The following is a 20,276-nucleotide window of genomic DNA, read 5'->3' as shown; positions in this document are numbered from 1 at the left end:
CAGCAAAGTCTTTTATTTTTATGTATTTTTGATTCTTTTATTTTACTTATTACTTTACATCCTTCCATTGCCCCCTTCTGGTCACCTCTTTCCACAACCCCTCTCCCACTCCCCTTCTCCAGAGAGTGGATGGGTGCCTTCAAGACTCTTCATGGTTAGGCACTTCCTCTCCCACTGAGGCCACAAAAGGCATCCTAGGTGGAAGAATATCTCCCATGTACTCCAATTATTTCTGGAAAGTCTGTATTCAATCTTGGATGATTAAAACTTTTCATGCCTGTCATCTGTCCAAAACATCTTGAAGGTGTGAGTAGGCGTTTCCTGCTCACCAACATTGTCCAGACTCATTAGTTAATATTTTGAAAGAGAGGGTTGGGGATTTAGCTCAGTGGTAGAGTGCTTGCCTAGGAGAGCTCAGACTCTGCAATCTCAAAATCTGAAATCTCTTCAAAAATAAAACTTGCCCTTTGTTTCCTGATTTTCAAATGTGCTTCTGCCCACAGAATGGCTGGGGACTCGCAGCTCATGATTGGAGTTGGTGGGACACGGGCCCCCAATGGAGTGGCCTCTGAACAGGTAGATGAAATATTCCTATTCTTGGTTGTGCCAGTCTAGACACAGGAGGTGGAATTCATTCTTTTTCAGAAATGGAGTGTGTTTGAAGGGATCACCCAGGCACAGATGAGAGCCTGACAAACACTTGGAATTTAAGTGTAATCATAAACTGTGCAGACAGGTGAATCCCTGAGTATGTGTGGTCCTCAGTAAATATCTGTTGTTGACATGCATATGTCATGTCAAGGGCCATAGCCCTAGACTCATGGAAAAATGGCAGCCTTCACACCTCCACTCCTCTGAGGTGAGTCCCTATAGGAAGGCAAAGCCTTCAAGCTGCTGGTGCTGATAGTGAATAAGAAAAATGTCCACTGTTGGTATCAAGAACCACTTTCGCCTCCAGCAGTGATGTCACCTGCAAGCTACAGGGACCTGCACATCTGTTGCCATGACAATGGGCATATACTCCAAGAATACATTTGGTCCAGCTCCCACCTTTACCTGGGAGTAATTTTGTCAAAGTTTAAAATAAAAGGCAGACCCTTCCTGCCCCCTTCCTCTTTTTCTTCTTTCTCTCTTCCCTCCCTTGTCTCCGTCATCTTCAATAAACCTCTTCCACTTGGAACAGTATTGGCCTGGTGTGATCTATCTGGATGCAAGCCATGATTCTATCACAACATTGTGCCAAAACCCAAGATTTCCTCATGGCTATGACCTCAGGCAGAAGCTGTTGAGGAGGTCCCAGTGACAGTGCGGTACCCGGCACCCTCCGAGCTCCAGGCTAACACTGATAGCTGGCTGCTTCCCTCTGCACCCCCTTGCCACTGCTGCGGCAACCACTGCGTCTTCCTGGCCCAGAAGAGACTGAGTTTCTGCCGCCATCCTACCACCACCACGCATGGATCCGAGTTGCAGTCATGGTTGCTGCATCTTCCTGGTCACAAGGGGCCCAGCTACCACCTCTCCCGCCAGTTGCTCAACCACCACTGTGGCTGGCCACCGTGGGATTCACAGACTTCCATCACGTGAGTTGCTGCTGCAGTCACAGGACATACAGACTTCTCTAGGTCAACTGTTGCCAGCCATGGCCCACCACATAAGTTACTTAGTCAGACAGGCGCACACCAACCATACGGTTTCGCATTTCCTGAGACCCGACTGCTAAAATTCTCGCACAAACATCAGCAGATTGATAAGTTTTTTTCCCCTCCAGTTTGCAAGGACCCCTGATTTTCCTAACAGGGCCTGACCAGCCTTTGTGGGGTAAGGAATTGAAGCTTTACAGCCACAGTCCTTATCACCAACCTTCTAGCTGACGTACATGATAAGACTTTGACCCTTGGGGGAATATCCCCTCGAAAACGGCTCTGGTACCTCTCCCCCTTCTTGGCTCTTGTAGCCGTTTAGAAATTCCAAGGCCTGGTTAGGTATGCTTTCTGGTGAGTCCGGGACTCACCGTAGATAGCCTCTAGAGGGCCTAAGTGATGAGTTAGACATCTAGCCTGGCAGAAATTTTGTTGCTGAAATTATTCTCAGGATGCCAGTACAAATAATTCAATAACTCCCCAATGAGTAACTTGTTGTCTTCGAACTTATCTCCAGGATCCTCCTAGAAATGTCTGGGATGTCTCCTAGAAATTTTCAAATCTCTGAAGTTAACACCCTTCTTGAGGGCATCAAAACTAATACACTCTACAATAAGGTCTGGATCCAGGACCCATTAGATAATGGCTCCAAATGGCCACCTAATGGCACACTAAATCCAATAATCTTATGGGATCTTCACACATACTGCCAGCAGTCTGGTAAATGGAAAGAGATTCCCTGTGCCCAAGCGTGTACCTAGCTTCACTCCAATCCCTCCCTTTCACTCCGTCAGCTACACTCAACACCACTGGATTAGACATGGGCTTCTTGTCCTCCTCCTGCTGTTCATTTCCATCTGGAGATTCAAGAAACACCCACAGATAACAGTCTTTCCAAATAGTGTCAGGAGACTGCCAGATGCCAGGAACTGATCCAAATTGCTGCCATCCCTGTATCGGTTATTCCATGTAAATATTATGGTCTCTTTACCTGCTTTCTCTTTGACCAGCAAAGGATGATTGTAAAACATGGCCAGACACATACGGGTGCTGCCCGTATTGGTATTTCCATATACATATGCTAGGATCACAGACCAATCACTTATTCTATTAACAACGCAAAGTACTCTTTTTCTACATACAAGACCTATGGAATCCCAGGCGAGAGACAGGAGTTGTTGGTAAGCTCTACTGTAAAAAAATCAAGCAGGGTCTCTAATAAGTGCCATCTGCATTCAGAGAAAATATGTCTTAATTGTGCAACCTCTAGATATTGGAAAAGTAGGAGAAGTGATCAAACACCCCTCCAGGGTCCTTACCCCCTTGACATCCCCCCTCATAAATAGCACTAACTTGTCATTTAGCCTTTTGCTTTAGACCTTGACCTCGGGGTACCAACTCCTTAATGTTACCTGACGTGGTCACTTCAAAGATTGCTGACTTTGTGTACCGTCTGGAACTAGCTCACAACTGCCACTTACAGCCTTTCCAGTGACACTGCTAAGAAACCTTACTTCGCCTTTTGTCAGCTTCCCTGACTCTGATGTTGCCATGAATCTGTACATTTTCTCTATGCCTCTTTTCGTCATGGGAAACTGCTTTAAGACATCCAGGACACGTTCTGTAGGAATGCTAATCTCCCTAGACTGTAATAGTACCACAACCCTTGATACCTCCTCTCTATCTGCACTCCAAAACATGTAAATCCTTTGTGGCACCCCGGAATATCACTGCCTACCTGCCAGTTGGTCAGGAGTTTGCACGTTGGTACTCCTTTTCCCTGAACGAGGTGTAATCCAGGGAAATGAGCCTCTGCCAATCCCAGTTGTAGATACATAGTTGCCCAGCATAAGAGGGCAATTCAGGTGGTGCCACTCTTGGTCACTGGGGGGAATAGCCATCAGTGCTGGCACTAGGGTTGCAGGGATAACGACTTCCACGACCCAATATAATAAGTTCACTTCTAAGATTGACACTGGTTTTCAAAGAATGTCTGAAACCATGCTTACAATCCAGAAACAGATCGACTCTTTGGTAGCTGTGGTGCTTCAGAACCAGTGGGGGCTGGATGTCCTGATGGCTACCAGAGGTGATCTTTGTTCCTCCAAGAAGAATGCTGTTTCTACATCAACCAATCCTGGATAGTGAGAAATAAAATCCAGAAGCTACAATCAGACATACAGAATTTCAAGGAACATGAAGCCTCCAATTCCTGGATTTTCGAAAACCCTATATGGAAGTGAACTCCCTTTAATAACATCTTTCCTAGCCATCTTCCTAGTGTTACTATTCGCTCCCTGCCTCATTAATCTTGTTTCTACATTCCTTCAATGACAGATAAAATTTTTCCTACTCGAACTATTAATCAGTTCCTGTTACAGGCTTACCAGCTGCTGTCCACAGAGGAGCCTGATATGAATGTTTACCAAGTGGACCCCGATGGTGAAAGTCAGCTATGCCCCAAAACTGATGATGGCCCTAGATGGTGGGAAGGAGCCTAAGAGACAGGATGGCCCTATTCCCTTTCACCATTGGCTTCCTCCTCTCCCCTAATTTCTTCTTCTCTTTATGATAAGAAAAAGGGGAGGTATCAGGAACCACTTTCACCTCCAGCAGTGATGTCACCTGCAGATGACAGGGACCTGCACATCTGTTGCCATGGCATTGGCCATTCATTCCCAGAATACATTTGGATTAGCTCCCCACTTCACCTGGAGCAATTATGTCACAGTTTAAATAAAAGGCAGACCCTTCCTGCCCCCTTTTTCTTTTTTCTTTTTTCTTTTTTCTCTCGCCCACTTTCTGTCTCCATTATCAGCAATAAACCTCTTCCACATGGGACTGTATTGGCCAGGTATGGTCTGTCCGGATGTGAGCTGCGATTCTATCACAACATTCATCATAGCTTATTCTTCATAGATATGTGTAGCTTGAAGAGTGCTCCTAGACAGGTTAGCTTAACCTCTCCTGCCTATCCATCTCTATACCATAAACCTGCCTCTTGTCTATCTCTGTGTGATAATTGTGCTTCTTTGTCTATCTGTATGTAATAAGCTCACCTCCTTGTCTATCTGTATGTAATAACCTCACCTCCTTGTCTATCTGTATGTAATAACCTCACCTCCTTGTCTATCTGTATGTAATAACCCCACCTCCTTGTCTATCTGTCTGTAATAACCCCACCTCCTTGTCTATCTGTCTGTAATAACCTCACCTCCTTGTCTATCTGTATGTAATAACCCCACCTCCTTGTCTATCTGTCTGTAATAACCCTGCCTCCTTGTCTATCTATGTAATAACCCCACCTCCTTGTCTATCTGTATATGTGACCCTGCCTCCTTGTCTATCTGTATGTAATAACCCTGCCTCCTTGACTACCTGTATATGATGACCCTGCCTCCTTGTCTATCTGTATATGATGACCCTGCCTCCTTGTCTATCTGTATGTAATAACCCTGCCTCCTTGTCTATCTGTATGTAATAACCCTGCCTCCTTGACTACCTGTATATGATGACCCTGCCTCCTTGTCTATCTGTATATGATGACCCTGCCTCCCTGACAACCTGTATGTAATAGTCCTCCTTCCTTGTCTATCTGTATGTGATGACCCTGCCTCCTTATCTGTGTGCGATAACCCCTCCTACTTGTCTGTCTATGATAAACCTGCCTCTTCGTTCAGCTGTGTGCAGTAGACCCACACCTCTCTGTTCTACTCAATGTAATAATCACACCGAGCTTCCAGGGTGCTGAGGTTTTGTTATCAGAAATCACAGTGTACCTGATCCCTTCTTTGCTGTGTGTCCATTTGTCTGTTTGTCTTTTTATTCTCTCATTATCCCATTATACCAAATCCCTGGGCGATGTGCACAGAAAGAACAATAAACCATTCGGGACTGTGAGAGGGAAGGCACCCTCTGAAGGGCAGTGCAAATGATGCCTTCTACTGCTCCATGGGCTGGGATTTGGAGTCCAGTGCAGCGGCTGCTCTGCCTCTCTGTGATGCTGGCTTCTGCAGCGCTGGAAGCTGGAGCCATGGACAGATGGGAGGTTTATTTTGAAGAAAGATCTGGAAGCATCTGCTGTGTACAAAACTGTTAGCTGTTAGCTAAGAATAAGAATCACCTTAACAACATTGAGAGGAACGTTTAAGGAAAGGATCGGCTTTCTCCTCCTCATCAGTTAGCTTTAACTTACTGCATTTTCTCACCACTTAAAGCTTTACAGTTCCCCCGTTCTTAAAGCCCATTGCTGCATTCTTTATGCTTTCATCTGACCTTGTGACCTAAGCAAGGCAGAGTTTTCTCCTGCTAGTTTGTCCAAAGAAAGGGAACTTCAGAGAAAGAGAGTAAAGTGTCTATCTCATGATCACCTAGCAAGCATGCCATAAATTCTTCAGCAGTAAATCAGTATTCTGTTTTCTGTTACCCCCAAAAGGGGTTTACACTGCTTCCAGTCTGGAAGTCTGAGGACCTGGTGAGGGACAGGTTACACAGTAAAGGAGCCCATAGTGGGACCCACAGGATCTGGGTCAGCCTGAGATAATAATCTGTGTGACAGAACTAGCCAATGGGCCCCTGAGAATTGCTACAAACCTTCTGCCATAGTGTCCTTTATAACTTTTCAGGCTACACTCCTTAAAGGTCCTACCAGCTCTTAGCATCACTGAACTGGGGCCAAGCTTCCAAAACATGAGACAGTTGTAGCCAAACCACAGTGTGCCCTGATTTCTTCCTGTCCCTTGGAACTGTTTTATTAAAGCGGGAACTAAAACATTCTCCTCTGTTTGTTCCAATTGTCAGAGCTGATGGCACAAGGAGCCAAAACAAGTTTCTCCTTTCTTAAAAGTTTGAAGACGTAGCTAGGAATGCTCTGCAAAGAATATAGAAACGGAACTCATGGGGCCGAGCCTCTAATCTGATTGTAGAACTCTTGCCTAGCATACATGAAGCTCCAGATCTGATCTCTGGTACCAGTAAACTGAGTATGGTATCACAGGCCAGTAATCTAGCACCTGGGTGGCAGAGGCAGGAGGATCAGAAGTTGAAGACCATCTTTTGCTATATAATGAGCTTGAATGCAGTTTGGACCACATGAGACCTGGTCTCCAAACAAAACAACCCCCTCCCCAAACAAAGCAAGAAAGCAAACAAACAATCAAACCAAACACCCAGAATTCACAAGATAAACCATCAGAAAATACTTCATGAGTTGTTGGAAAATTCCGCATGGAGAATCTAAAGTAGCCAGTGATGCTCACAGATGAGAATTTGGGAGAGAAGGTTGAAACAGTAAAGATACTTTAACAGTTAATGGACCTTGAAGATGTTAAATGCCACCAGTCTGACTTAGTCATCATTGTGTCCTGCTCTCTAGCTCTGAGATAGTCTTTGCATAAAAAGCTCATGTTCCCAGAAATGGGCTATTTGTGATTCTGTCAGTTTATGAATCATATGGTGTCTTGCCTAATTGCTATTAATTCTATTATTTAAGTCATTTAACTAGGAGTGTCTTGGTAGTACAATCTCTCCCCTCCAACACCCCACCATGCTTGATGCTCAGCATAGCCTTAGGGTGAACTTTAGCCACTCTGGCTCTCCTGTGCTCCAAAGAGTCAGCTGGTCACTAGGACCAAAGCAGGATGAGTTCTCCAAGGCCCCTTTTCTCCCCCAAACCTCTCACATGCACCTTTCTAGTGAGACCTTTTCAGGATCTCTGTGATAGTTAGCTAGCTGACAGAATGTAGACTCACCTGGGAGAAGGGGCTTAGCTGTGTCTCTAGAGATGATGTTATAACTTAACTGATGTGGGAAGGTCCATTTTTACTGTGGGAAGAACCATTCCCTGAGCAGGGGACCCTGGATTTTTTAAAGTGCAGATAGGACATTGAACACTATCAGGCCTGGATGACTTGGTTTCTGCTTCTTAATTAAAAGAAAAAGTTTGTTTAACTGTGTGGATGTTTTTGCCTTTATCTCTGAGCCACGTGTGTGCAATGCATATAGTGGCCAGAAGAGGGCATCAAACTCCTGGAAGTGCAGTTACAGGTGGTTTTGAGCCACCATGTGGATGCTGGGACTTGAACCATGGTCCTCTGGTGCGAGTAGCAACTGCTATTAACTGCTGAGCCACCTCTCTAGCCCCACTCTCTTCATCTTAACTGTGGAGACATGAACGAAATTCATGCCTTCATTAAAGAAACTGGCACGTGATCTGAGAGCGTGTCTATATGCCGTGTTCCCTGTAGCGGTAAGAGTGGCGCTGAGTGTAAAGGGGCACAGAGGACAAACTTGAGACACTCAGTGGGGGTATGGCAAGGATGACAATGGGAATAAGCTGACGGGCCGGCACTGACTAGAACAGGTCAGGCAGAGGAAAGGCACGGCTGATATGATATCTACAGCCGGCCTGTTGCCTGAATCCCAAGCTATCTCACTCAGGGAACATGTTCACGTTCTTAAATGAAAGAGAATTGGAGTGTTCTACGTATTAAAGGATACCAGGAAGTAATTTAGGGGGAAAATGTCCTCTCTTTTGTGGCTCCTCCCTCAATTCAGTGACAGAGGGAATGTCTTTCTGCAGTGTAAAGAAAGCAGTACTCAGTTCCCGCTGACACACAGAATCCAGCCAGCAGGGTCTTTTGCAGAACACCTCTCTGTGGCTGTTCATTCTGCTTGTTCCCCAGCCCAGCGGGTTTCCTTGGTAAATTAGACTGCCCTTGGCAAATCCAGCCTCTCAATCTGTTGCCTTTTCAGAGTTTGCAGATGTAAATCCAAGTTCGCTCTTGGAGCGGGAGTCTTTAAGAGCAATGGAGTGTGCCGTCGATTCTTCAATAACGGCTTTTGCCTCTGACATTCAAATCATAAGGTTTCTTTTAAAAAAGAATGGTTCTCAGCTTTGGTCAGTTAAAAAACAAATCAAACAAAAACCCCGATCAAACACTAATGCATGCAATTCCTCCAAACATCCTTGTAGTTGAACTGGATGTGTTTTGATTACTTTTTCATTTTTCTCACCGGACCTGCCACCATCAGTGCTATGCAGCAGAGAGGGAGGGCAGCGGGTTTCAGTGTGTGGTACTCCCGGCTTCAGGCACTCACCACTGTACCATATCTTGGCCTGTCTCAGGATCCTGAATTCCAGTTTCTTATGTTAACAGAAAAAATATGAGCCTCTCCCCATTCATTGAATATCCATTGAAGTACAACAAAATAATAGCCTTCAAAGTGTAGTGTAAAACACACTCAAGTATTTGTATCTATGATTTGGTTGGTCCGCAGTCATCAATTTTATCTCGGGTGCGCGCATGCTCATGTGTCCCAGAAGTTATCAGTTCCCATCAAGACCTATAGGGGGAGCTGTGGGCTGCCTGTATTGGGATTTTGTGGCACCTGCAGAGGCGCAGTGTGGGCTCCCAACTTTACATAAGTGACTCCTCTACTTTACACCCTGGCAGCCAGATTCAACCCTGACCTTTAACAAGTAGCTTGCTTCCTTGACATTTCCTCAAGTTCCTGATTCCCCGCAGACTTGGTGGTCTGCAAAGGGCAGGGGGAGTGTGCTCACCCCCACACCTGCTGTCAGAGTCGACCTGTCCACAGTCTGTGGACTTGGTGGGCTTCTCTGATCAAGCTGCTCCGATCCCTAGTCAGGGTATGCACCGTCTCAAAGGGCTGGAGTGATCCTGTGTAGCACTCTAGTGTCTCTCCTTTATTTATTCAGGAAGGAGGAAGAGAAGCAGAGGAAGTCAGTATCTTCTTCTGGAAGCCAGCAGCAGAGAGATGAGGGACTTCCCTGGTAGGGCCCTGTCTCAAGTGGGAGGAGAGCAAAGGATGTGACAGGCAGCCGTGAGCTGACAACAGGCGCTAAGTGTTGGTATACAACAGTGGAAGGAACCGGAAGCATCTATGTCCCACTCCGTTATTGGACAGCAGAACTCAAGAGCTCCTACGTCAGTTTCAGTGTGCTGTAGACTAAGCACTTAAAGACACCGGAAAACCTTAATGCTGACCACTAGTGCTTATGTTTATGACAAGAAAGAAGAAACAGCTGTGCAGTTTATTTGAATTAATGCATGTATATTTTAAAATGTACATACTTACACAGAAGTGTATGTTTTGTTATATAAACAAATATTTAATAAATACACTAAATCTAATTTTGTTTAAATTACTATAATAAATTATATTTATATTTAAATAATAATATAGTTTAAATTAATATAGATTAACCTAATAAAATATAATCTGTTGATTTACTTGTATATTTATACATGATGTATATCGATGTATTAAGCATAATAGAACCAACTTGAAACATGATAGGAACTAATACCTGCAAATTAATTTTACTTTGTTCAGGAAGGTATTTTGGTAGTCCTGGAAGCAGGCCAGCTTCCCACCTCACACAGGGGTAGTGACTGCTCCGTGATGTATATCGAGTACCTTTCCCATTCCTAGGAGCTTTGCGCTTCAAAGCAAGGTGCTTTACTTTGTGCCAAAGAAGATTTACAATTGGTAGACTGGGGTCAACTTGCCTGGAAAAAAATTCTGTTCCAGCCAGTCAATGTAGAACATACAGAGTTGTGCATGCACATGTATGAGAATGTGACTGTCTCCCACAGAACTGGGTTATTTAACACTGTCTGGAGACAACAAAAAAGGCAGAATACATGGGTGCCTTCTATGCAAGCAAAGAGTCTGTGGTCGTCCTGCAGAACACATCACTGTATTTGGGTACTTTGGGGAGTGTGAAAGAGGGAGATAACAGTAGGGAGCTTTCTTAGGGCTGAGGCACTCTGCTTAGATAACAGTGGAAAGACATGCTCCCTTCCTTTCACAAGTTACTGTGCAGGTTTTGCTGACTCTGAGGCCACACTGTATCTATCCTGTAGTTTCTGTAGAGTAAGACATGCTCTGCTAAATCAGCCTGTGGTAGAAAACATAGGGAAGGAGCAAGCTGTGTCAGCAACTGTCCCCCAGCTTCTGGGGCACTTGGCCCGAGCCGGGCATGTGTTCTAGCAGTTGCCTGACCTGTGACTTTAGAGAAGACACAGCAGCAGAGTGGGAACCCTTTGACAAAGTGCCCAGATGTTTTCTGTCAAGGCTGGAACTGAAGGAGTCAGATGGGTGTCCAGCACGTGGACACGCAAGCTTTCTCATATCTATCTTCATAGTTCTGGGAAGAAAAGAGATACAGAGACAACATGCTGGGTCGATGTGTGCTCAGATGGGCACCAGGTAAGATCTGCCTGTGTATGTTAACTTACCTTCCCTGTCCAGTGAATGCGGAGGCCATTAGCTTTGAGGTTGTGGGCAAGTTACTTCACTGCCTCCCAGTTTGATTTCCAAGGTAAGACTATAAATGTACAAGGAAAGCATACTTCATATGAGGGGACAGCTCTAGAAGCTGATTTAATTAAAGATATATGCAGTTCAGGATTAATCCTTTGGAGTGAGGCTGGGTTCCCTCTTCCTCCTCAATAGCCGCACATCTTCTCTTCCTTCTCTGCAAATTGGGGATAATAATAGTTCTATTTGGCAGGACTTTTCTTTCCTGTTATAAATAGATGGCTTCAAATCCAGGAAGCACTCAGCTAGTGTTCAGCAGGCTTTAACTTTAATCCTAACAATTATTATTTTTCAGCAAAAGTATCAGCCATATGTGAACAAGGTGTAAGTCAGATTGAAATTTTTCTCTAGGCTGACCTTTTATTTATTTATTTATTTATTTTTGTGAATTTTCATTGGGTTTCTTATAGAGAAAGAGTCTTATTATGTAGGCCAGCCTGTTCTCAATAGCATTATCCTCAGGCCTCAGCCTCCCAAGTAGCTGGAACTATGACACGTGTCATCAAACCTAGCATTTTAGGCTTAAGTTTGATTTAGGGAATTCTTTGTAATACTTTAAATTAAGAGTGGCTTGCTCTTGCTATATTGGAAATTTGCAAATGAAGTGAGAATGTGTTGGTAATTTGTACTAAACAATTTCAGATTTGCATAATTAAAATCTCCATGATTCTAATTTGCAAAAGCTCTGAGTAGCTATGCATCTGACTGGACTGCCATGAGTATTAAATGTGCTGATGTTGGCTAGTCATGTAGCCTAGGGCCCGACATCATTAGCAGTAATGATCTCCAGCAGCAAGAGCTCAGAGTGGACACCAGACATAGGAAGAATGACTATTTCTTTCTCCTATGATATCTCACTATAATTTACCAGTACTTGGGAATCTTTATTGTTTAGTGCAGAACTGGACTAAGTGTGAGCAGAAGAGAGGACCTTGCTAACTCCTGTTACCATAGACTCATGTCAGGAGGTGTTCCACAAAACTAGGGCAAAGTTGACAACTCCATTGAACTCTCTTCCTGTCCTATTGTTTATTGCCTAGAAAGTTGTCTTTAAAACAACAACAACAGAGTATGTGGGAAGAATGTGAGGAGATAGTTCCTCAGAGCTTCTGGTTACATCTCATGATGCCTCTAACTCATGGGTATCAGTTTCAATAAGGCAGATTCTAATATTAATCTATTTACTGGGGATAAAAGTCAGCATAGAGTTTATACAGAACCAAAAAATGGGTCTTCTTTGCCTTTCTAGAACAAATGTGTATTTTCTTGGTGTCTTGATTAGTCTGTCTACCCATCTGTATTAATCGTTTTTCTTATTGCTATAATCAAATTCCTGACAAGACCCAATGTAGGAGAGGAAGGATTAATTTTGGATCATGATTGGAAGGTTAGCGAAGTTTCTTAATGTTGGGACAAAATGCCCAACAGGAGCAACTTAGGCTGTGTCATCCTGCCCTAGTTTCCCCTCTCTTGGCTAGGGAGTTCTTGGCTAGGTCTTCTCACCCGTATCTCTGTAGAACTGGAAGCAGAAAACAACCTTTACTGTCTCCAGTTTTGCCCCATTTCCTTCTGGTCTTGTGAGCTTCCATATAGAATAATGCATTAAGCTCTACTGAGATATAGGACTTCCCTAGTCTGTAGCTCTAAACATTTCCACATCACCCTGAAAGCAGTCTGTGGGCCAATGAGTTACACAATCATATACTCACATCCACACCCCAACTTCTTGTTATCAGCTTTCTGTGTTACTTACTTTTATCATTTCTGCCATCAAATGCCAGGCAAAAAGCAACTTAAGGGAGGAAGGCTGATGTTTGTGTATGCCTTGAGGGTATAGTCTATGAAAGCAGAAATGGGTGATATAGTGTTCTGCTATTTTTCTCTCACTTCCTTACATTTCAGCAGAATAGGATGTAGAGATGGGACAGGTAGCATGCTTATGCTATAAACATGAACGCTCATACTCCCAGAAATATACTTCCTGTAGCTAGGCCTCAGACACCAAAGGTTCCAGAACCTTCCAAACAATGCCATCAGCAGTGCGAAAATATTTCCTACCTCTACAATAAAGCTAAAGATAGAAGACAGTGAAAGTTAAAATTAAAGATTAGTATAAGCCTATAATGCTTAGAAAATATGAGCGTTAGCAATTGATTCTTTCATAACTTATCTCTGGGAGACTGACACGATATGAAGAATAGCTTTCAAATGCTTACTTGTTTATTTATTTAAAGGGATGTTTTGTGTTTCTCTATTATAGTCTAGGAGGAAATACACTTTATCTGGGGTTATAGCAATACTCTAATGCTGGAAGACACCCTTGTGGGTGGTCATGTGCGACAGCTATGTGAACAGCATGCTGCTTACCTCTTCTCCATCCTGACTGTTTCTGAGTATGGTTCCTTCAGAATGAGAACTCAGAATTCGTCCACCGGGAAATGGCCCCAAGGACTTTCATCTCACTATCAAACTTTGTGTTTCGGAAACCACTTTCAGAACAAAGAGCTACCACTCTCAAGAGAACTCGCCTTTCTGAAGGATGGTTGGCTCCGTATCAACTTCTGAAGTTTTGATGAATTGAAACGTCAATTTTAAAGACAACCTGAAACATGGGCTCCAACAGTGAAACATGAATCTGTGCAGTTTTCATCTGAGAACAACTCTCCATTGTAACTGTTAAGACCTCTGTGCATGTCTGGACCTTTCAATCCAGAGATTAAAGATGATTTAATGATAGATTTATATACAACTCTCAGGCTTCACTGAACATTACCCAGAGTGACTTTCTCCCACACCCCGTTGTATCTAGACATAGATTTTAAAAAGCATTTTTAGACAACTGAGTGTTATGGAAGACAATCTTGAAAACTAATCCTGGAAGTCATGTTTCATTAACACCATTTGTGGCAACAGACAGGAGTGGTGACAGAGTGTGATTTTACTTACAGAATCTAGCAGGAAATGAAATTCTCCTAGTGTAACATCTATATTTCTGGGCGTGAGTGTTCTAGGCCAATTTCTAAAACCAAGGGCACCAGTCCTGGGGAAACATTAAATTGCCACAAAAAACATTGTTCCTTGTATTAGGGGTTATGAAAGATCCTCAGAGGAAGTGCAGCCTCTCTAGCAGGTAGCTCTGCACGGCCATCTTGAAGGCTGCTACAGTGCTGCACTCCTCCTAAGCTCCTGGCTCTGTCAGTGTTTTGACAGATAAAGCTCAGGCTATGAATGTGTGTGCTGTGGTAGTGCACAGATCAGAAAATAACCAGAAAGAGAAGTGGCTCAAAGTCCAGGCCTACTGGAAGATCAGGCAGAATCCTACCCAGGATTCCTTAAATTCTTATGGCATTAAGGGAAGCACCTCACTCTTGGGACCATGCAACTTTGGCTTAAAATCTCATCTTAGCTGTTTACTGAGGATGATATGCTAAATAAATATCTTACAATTTAAACTTCTTGCCTAAAAGATGATCAAAACAGTATCTATCTTAACATTTTGTTTTGAGAAATTGCATGGCATCCATAAGAAACATAATGCCATATTAACATGCTTTACTTATTTATAATCATATATAAATGAGATACTTATGTATATGTGATATTTATAACATTTACTTAATTGATAGTGCCTAATTGGTCTAAAATTTTCATAGACTAAATTTAGAAACCACTTGGAATAAATCTAGAAATCACTGTATAAGAGATTTTCCTAGACAGTACCCAGCTGTAACCTAGCCCCTCTTGATCAGCAGAGTCCAATAAGTCATGGCTGCACTCCATATCAATACACATCCATACTAAAATCCACAAGGCACAGGAGAACCTTGTGTTGTTTCCTCTTAAAAAGAAAAAAGCCACAACAACAACAACAGCAAACTGCACTAACTTTGTACTAGTGTGAATTACTTGTTATTTTATTCTAGAGTGTGCCTAAGTAAAACCCATAAGTAGGTCTTACAAGGTGAAGGTGAAGTTAATACTTGGAAGATTAAGGATTTATACAAGGTTTCATTGAAGTAGCATTTCAGTACTGTGAAAGCAAGCATAATCTGATTAGGAAACAACAACAACAGCACAGCAATTGAATTGCAAATTACTCATACTTTATTAACAAGACTCCCCATCCTCTTTAAATTGTTCATCATTTAATTGAAAAAACGGCCACAGCAACATATAAAGTAGCTATTATTTATTCACACAGTATATTTTCCAGCTTCGAATATACTTTCTGTTCTCTTAATAATATTTTTATTTGTTCTTTGGTAATTCCACACATACATGCAACATATTTTGATTATAACCTCTCCTTATGTTCCCCTTCTAACTCCCTTGAACTTCATTCAGCACAATCCCTTCCCTACTTCATAAGCTTGTCTCTTGTTTTACTTTGTTAAACAATCCCACTGATTAGTTCTGCCCATACATTCGTGTGTGTGTGTGTGTGTGTGTGTGTGTGTGTGTGTGTGTGTGTGTGTGTGTTTTGTCATCCACTGGAACGTGGATAATCTACAAGGGACTACACCCTCAGAGAAAAATGGCTTTCCCTCCCCAAGCAGCCAAGAGTTTCTGGCCTACAGGTGCTGTCTCCTGAGTTTCTCTACCATTGGAATTAGTGTTGGAGTTTGGGTTGCCTTCCTTTCTTTCAGGTCTTGGGCAGGTAGCCACTGCTACTGAGTTCGGCAGTGCAAGCAGCCATGTTATATCTGGAAGTAGGTAGTTCCCAGTGCTTCTATGCATTTATCAGAAAATACTGTCTTCCTGTGCCCTCTGTGATACTCGCCTCACTCCAGGCTGAGGGACACAGCACTCTCGTTCTCAGTACACTGTCTAGTTAGGAGTTTCTGCTTGAACTGTAAAAAGGAGTTTCCCTAACTGAGCCAGTAAATGCATTAATTTAAGGGTACAAGTATACAAATTTAGAGTGTAGTTTAACAACGTAACCTTTTAGCCAAAGGACAATAGTAAGTTTACTTTGATTACGCCTACTAGATATGAAATTCCTTCCAATGGAGCAAGCTTCAAATCCGATAAGAAAGAGGATAGTAAGTTCCACTGTGGTTAAGACTTGTGTTGTCAACCCTCAAAGGAGTCTACATTGTACCCCTTTCGCCAATGGGTCAGATTGTTGATAACAAATGGGCTCAGGAGGAATGTGATTTTTGGAATGATTTGAGTTGGTTAGGAAGCACCTCCATTTCTCCATGGCAGATCATCACTGTGGGCCTGGTGGTGGTGGCTCATGCCTTTAATCCCAGCCCTCAAGAGACAGACATAGGTGGATCTCTGAGTTCAAGGCCAAACTGGTCTACAGAGTTCCAGGATATTACATATTACATACTGTCTCAAAAACAAACAAACAAACAAACAAACAAACAAACAAACAAACAAACGGATTAACCGCGATGATGTTGGCAGAATGGACTATTTACTGTTGGCTGTGTAATTTCTATCATAGTTTTAATGGCCACATTTAGAGTGTCAGAATTTATAGAGCCTCTGTAGTGTCACTGTGTATCAATGTCATCCCTTCGTTACCAGGCAGAGGTATAGAATTCCAGATTCTAGCCGATTGTGTGTATGTAGGTATGTGCTTTTACTCTTTATACCTGGCCTCACTGTCTTTCCCTTTCCAATTGCCTTGCCTATGTTCTAGCACCAGGTACTTTGCCACCACTGTCATTTTAGAGTAGCCTTAGCTAGACCCTTACACGACTGACTGCATAACTATTGTCATTCTAATTCTAGAGCAAAGTAGAAACCAGAAAGACCTTTGATCTACAGAAATTGCTGCTTCTCTTTATATCCTTCTTGGGACTTGTCACTGTATAAACTCACCTGGCTAATGTGTTTCTGTCTGTTCTTCTACTTGTCCCTGATTAAAATACAAGCTTCAGAAAGGTTCTCTAACCTACCTGAAACACAACTGATCTATTTCCTGAATGAACAAGTGAATATGATCTTTCCTGCCTAGTGTGAGCATTCTTATACGACGTTCTGTCTTATGAAAGACTGATCCAGAGATAAGTGAATCAGAAAAACAATTCAGTGAAAGAACAGTAACAAGGACCTGAATTCTAGCTGCCAATTGAGGAGGGATCCTTCCTGACACACCGGACAACCTCTTAACTCTAGGCATCTATGTCTTCATCTATCAATGAGGTAGTAGGTACCTAATAGTTGTTCTACTTCTGCTGTCTGGTAAGTCTAATTAAGCCCCAGACTGAGAAGTCTGATATGAAGATGTTCATCAAATTTTATGCGAGACTGAAGTCTAAGGACAACTTAGCTATTGTTGAAAGCTCTTTTTGTGTAGGTATGTATCAAAACAGTATCTGTCATAGTCTATTGTATCAGACCAGAGAGGCACAAATTCTGTTGAAAATTTCTGCCAAGAAAAGAAAGTGGACATCAAAGGTTAACATTTACCATGAAATCAACATTATTCATGTGGCTGATGCAATGTGTATTGACAGAAAATGTTAGCTTCACCCTTGCCATCTTTCAACTGACCGACCCAGCACTATGTTGATAGGTTTTCAAAGGGCATGAGAAGTTCTCCTGCATTCAGTAAAGCCTGGCTTCTAGTTTTACTGCCATGGATGAAAAATGGTATGCCCTGAGGAAGTGACCTTTAGTAGACTTGTCTCTGGGGACTGGAGAGATGGCTCAGTGGTTAAGAGAACTATCTGTTCTTCCAGAGGTCCTGAGTACAATTCCCAGCAACCACATGGTGGCTCACAACCATCTGTGATGAGACCTGGTGCCCTCTTCTAGCCTTCAGTCATATATGCAGGCGGAATGTTGTATACATAATAAATAAATTTTTAAAAACCACAAATTCTCTGAAACATGACTCTAACTTCTAATTTCTGAGATAATGACTGAAAGAAACGTCCCATTTATGTATTCCCTTAAACTTCTCTCTAAGAGAGAAGAAACTAGCCAGAAAATGTCACAGTAGAAATTGTATGGGGAGGGGAGAGATATAGGCTTAAGATTTTTCAAAACCTAGTTTAAATAAGGGATTTAAAATGCTTTAACCTCCTTTCTAGCCCATCACCCATCAAAGGTAGTGGAAAGAAAAGGTTAATAGAGCAAAGGGGACTGTGGACCTGTTAAGAAATAGTCCTTTGGAGTAAATCCAATCCATGTTGTCCAGATATTAGCAATTCAGTTCACATAAATCGGCTCCATCTACTTGCAAGCCATCCATGAATCAGCAATGTCAGGTTGATCCAGAAGAAATTGTGAGGCTTTACCAATCATCAAGTCCAATGGAAGTAGCAAGAAGCCAGAACACTAAAGTAGTATATCAGTGTTTTTTCTCTCTATTAAGTCACAACAAACGATGACCAGCAAAGAATAGTAAAGTAGACCAGTACTATCCATTGCCATCCACTGTCTGTAGGGCTACATTTATATCAAATATCAGGTGTCCTCTCAAGCATCTGCTCTAGCCAAAGATCATATGTCCCCTCTTCAGGCTTCTTCCAGAAAAACACTACATATCTGTTCTCAGCAAAACATTCTCCTATATATTTGCTTCAGCAGAAACATCCTTTTTTAAGACAGTTTCCAGAAAAATATCACATGGCACACCGAGTCTGCAAAGAAACCAGAAATTTCTCTTCATATCCCTTTCTGTTTAAAAAAATTGTCTTTTCCTCTAACATCAATTTGCACACAATAGAAGCAATTGTAAGACTGACAGAACTAGAACTTTTATCACACCTTAAACAATCAGCCTTTGTACAAGATAGTCAAACCACATTCTAACAAAACAACCCTTAAATTTCTATCAATATACAATAATCAAGCAAAACAACCTTAAATTTCTGTCAGTATATAATAATTAAGGAAAACAACCCTAAATTTCTATCAACGCTCAATATTTAAGCAAAATATCCTACCACCCAAGTTGAAAACAACCATAACAGATCAAACAACCAAAACCATCCACCCTAACTTAAGGGATTGGGATGATGGTCTTCTTATATAATTGACTCATGTTGAATTGGGGCAAACAAATTTCTGTTTGAGACTGAAAGAGGAAAAATGGTTAATCTAAAGACAGCTAACTGTAGCAGTTTTGGCCCAGTTTCTGTGTTATCCAGTCTGAGTATTGTTTGTCCAATCTCTGTGTGATCGGCCATTTGGGCTACACCCTTGAAAATTAATTTGCATGCATATTTTGGAGAAATCAGTAACGGAGACAGTCTGTGAGAGTGAATCATCTGGGTTGATGGCTTTGTGAAGACATTCATGTCTCAGCTGACAAGAAGTTTTCCTTGGTCAGATTTAACTTACGTAAGTTTTGTTGCTAACCATATTTTTTCATTTCTTGTAGATACATAAGCATAGCCATAGCTCCATCTTAAAAGTATTTCAGGTTTCCATTCCAATGACAACACATCCTTATAATATATTGTTTGACTTAGTTCCTCAGTTCTTTTGATTACCCAATGTCTCTCAGCTGTTGTTCCTCTTTCAGCAACATTAACATTAAATTAACTGTTAATTTACAGTTAACAAAGCATTATTTAGTCTGTCCGGGGGAGGGGGGCGTTTACTCTCCCTTTTTGTTTAATAACCATCTCTTTTAAAGAACTAATGACTCTTCCTACAACTGCATGTCCTGTGAGATTGTGTGGTGTATCAGTAACATGCTTTATACTGTCATATGCAAAGAGTTGCTTCATTTTATTGGATTCATACATAGGAGCATTGTCCATTTTAATTTGTACAGATATTCCCCATAAGTGCCATTATTCCACCAAATGTGTAATTACATGATCATCCTTTTTAGAACTTAAAACAGTTGCCCATTGAAAGTCTGAGTATGTGTCAATGGTATAAAGTGTATACCTTTGCTTTCCAAATTCTGCAGAAATTCAATCCATCTGCCAGATGTCATTTCTTTTGGTATCTCTGGGGTTACCACTAGCAGGTAATTGTATATGGTTGTATTGAGAACACACAGGACATTTTAAAAATAATTATCTTTCCTTTGCTTGTTTCAAGTGATAGAAAATTTTTCTTTAAACCTTTCCCGTTAACACGATGCTTCTTGTGAAAAAATTGAGGTTTCTGACACATTTCCTATTAGTAATTCATCTTTTTCCTCATTTTTTGAGCTGATGGACTGGACAAATCTGGATGAGATTGAATGTGAATAATGCCACTACTTCTGATGGTTTGTTGCAATTGTCTAAGTAACAAAGTTAATTCTGAATTATGAGGCACAAATTCAGCTCTCTCTGTATGTAAAACAACTCTTTCTGCATATAA

The 20,276-nt window shown here is 42.0% G+C and overlaps 1 long non-coding RNA gene across 1 annotated transcript; it reads left to right on the top strand.

Annotated features, from left to right (window-relative positions):
* Positions 1–10,692: 10,692 nt before the first annotated feature.
* Positions 10,693–13,724, top strand: LOC120097104 (uncharacterized). The gene is made up of 2 exons (XR_005494346.2): positions 10,693–10,877; positions 13,249–13,724. It is a non-coding gene; the product is annotated as an uncharacterized LOC120097104 (long non-coding RNA).
* The last annotated feature ends 6,552 nt before the right edge of the window (positions 13,725–20,276 follow it).

This window comes from Rattus norvegicus, chromosome 15, assembly GCF_036323735.1.
Source record: "Rattus norvegicus strain BN/NHsdMcwi chromosome 15, GRCr8, whole genome shotgun sequence".
NCBI lineage: Eukaryota > Metazoa > Chordata > Mammalia > Rodentia > Muridae > Rattus > Rattus norvegicus.
The sequence above is the reverse complement of the archived record's forward strand: the minus strand, read 5'-3'. Positions and strand labels throughout refer to the sequence as shown.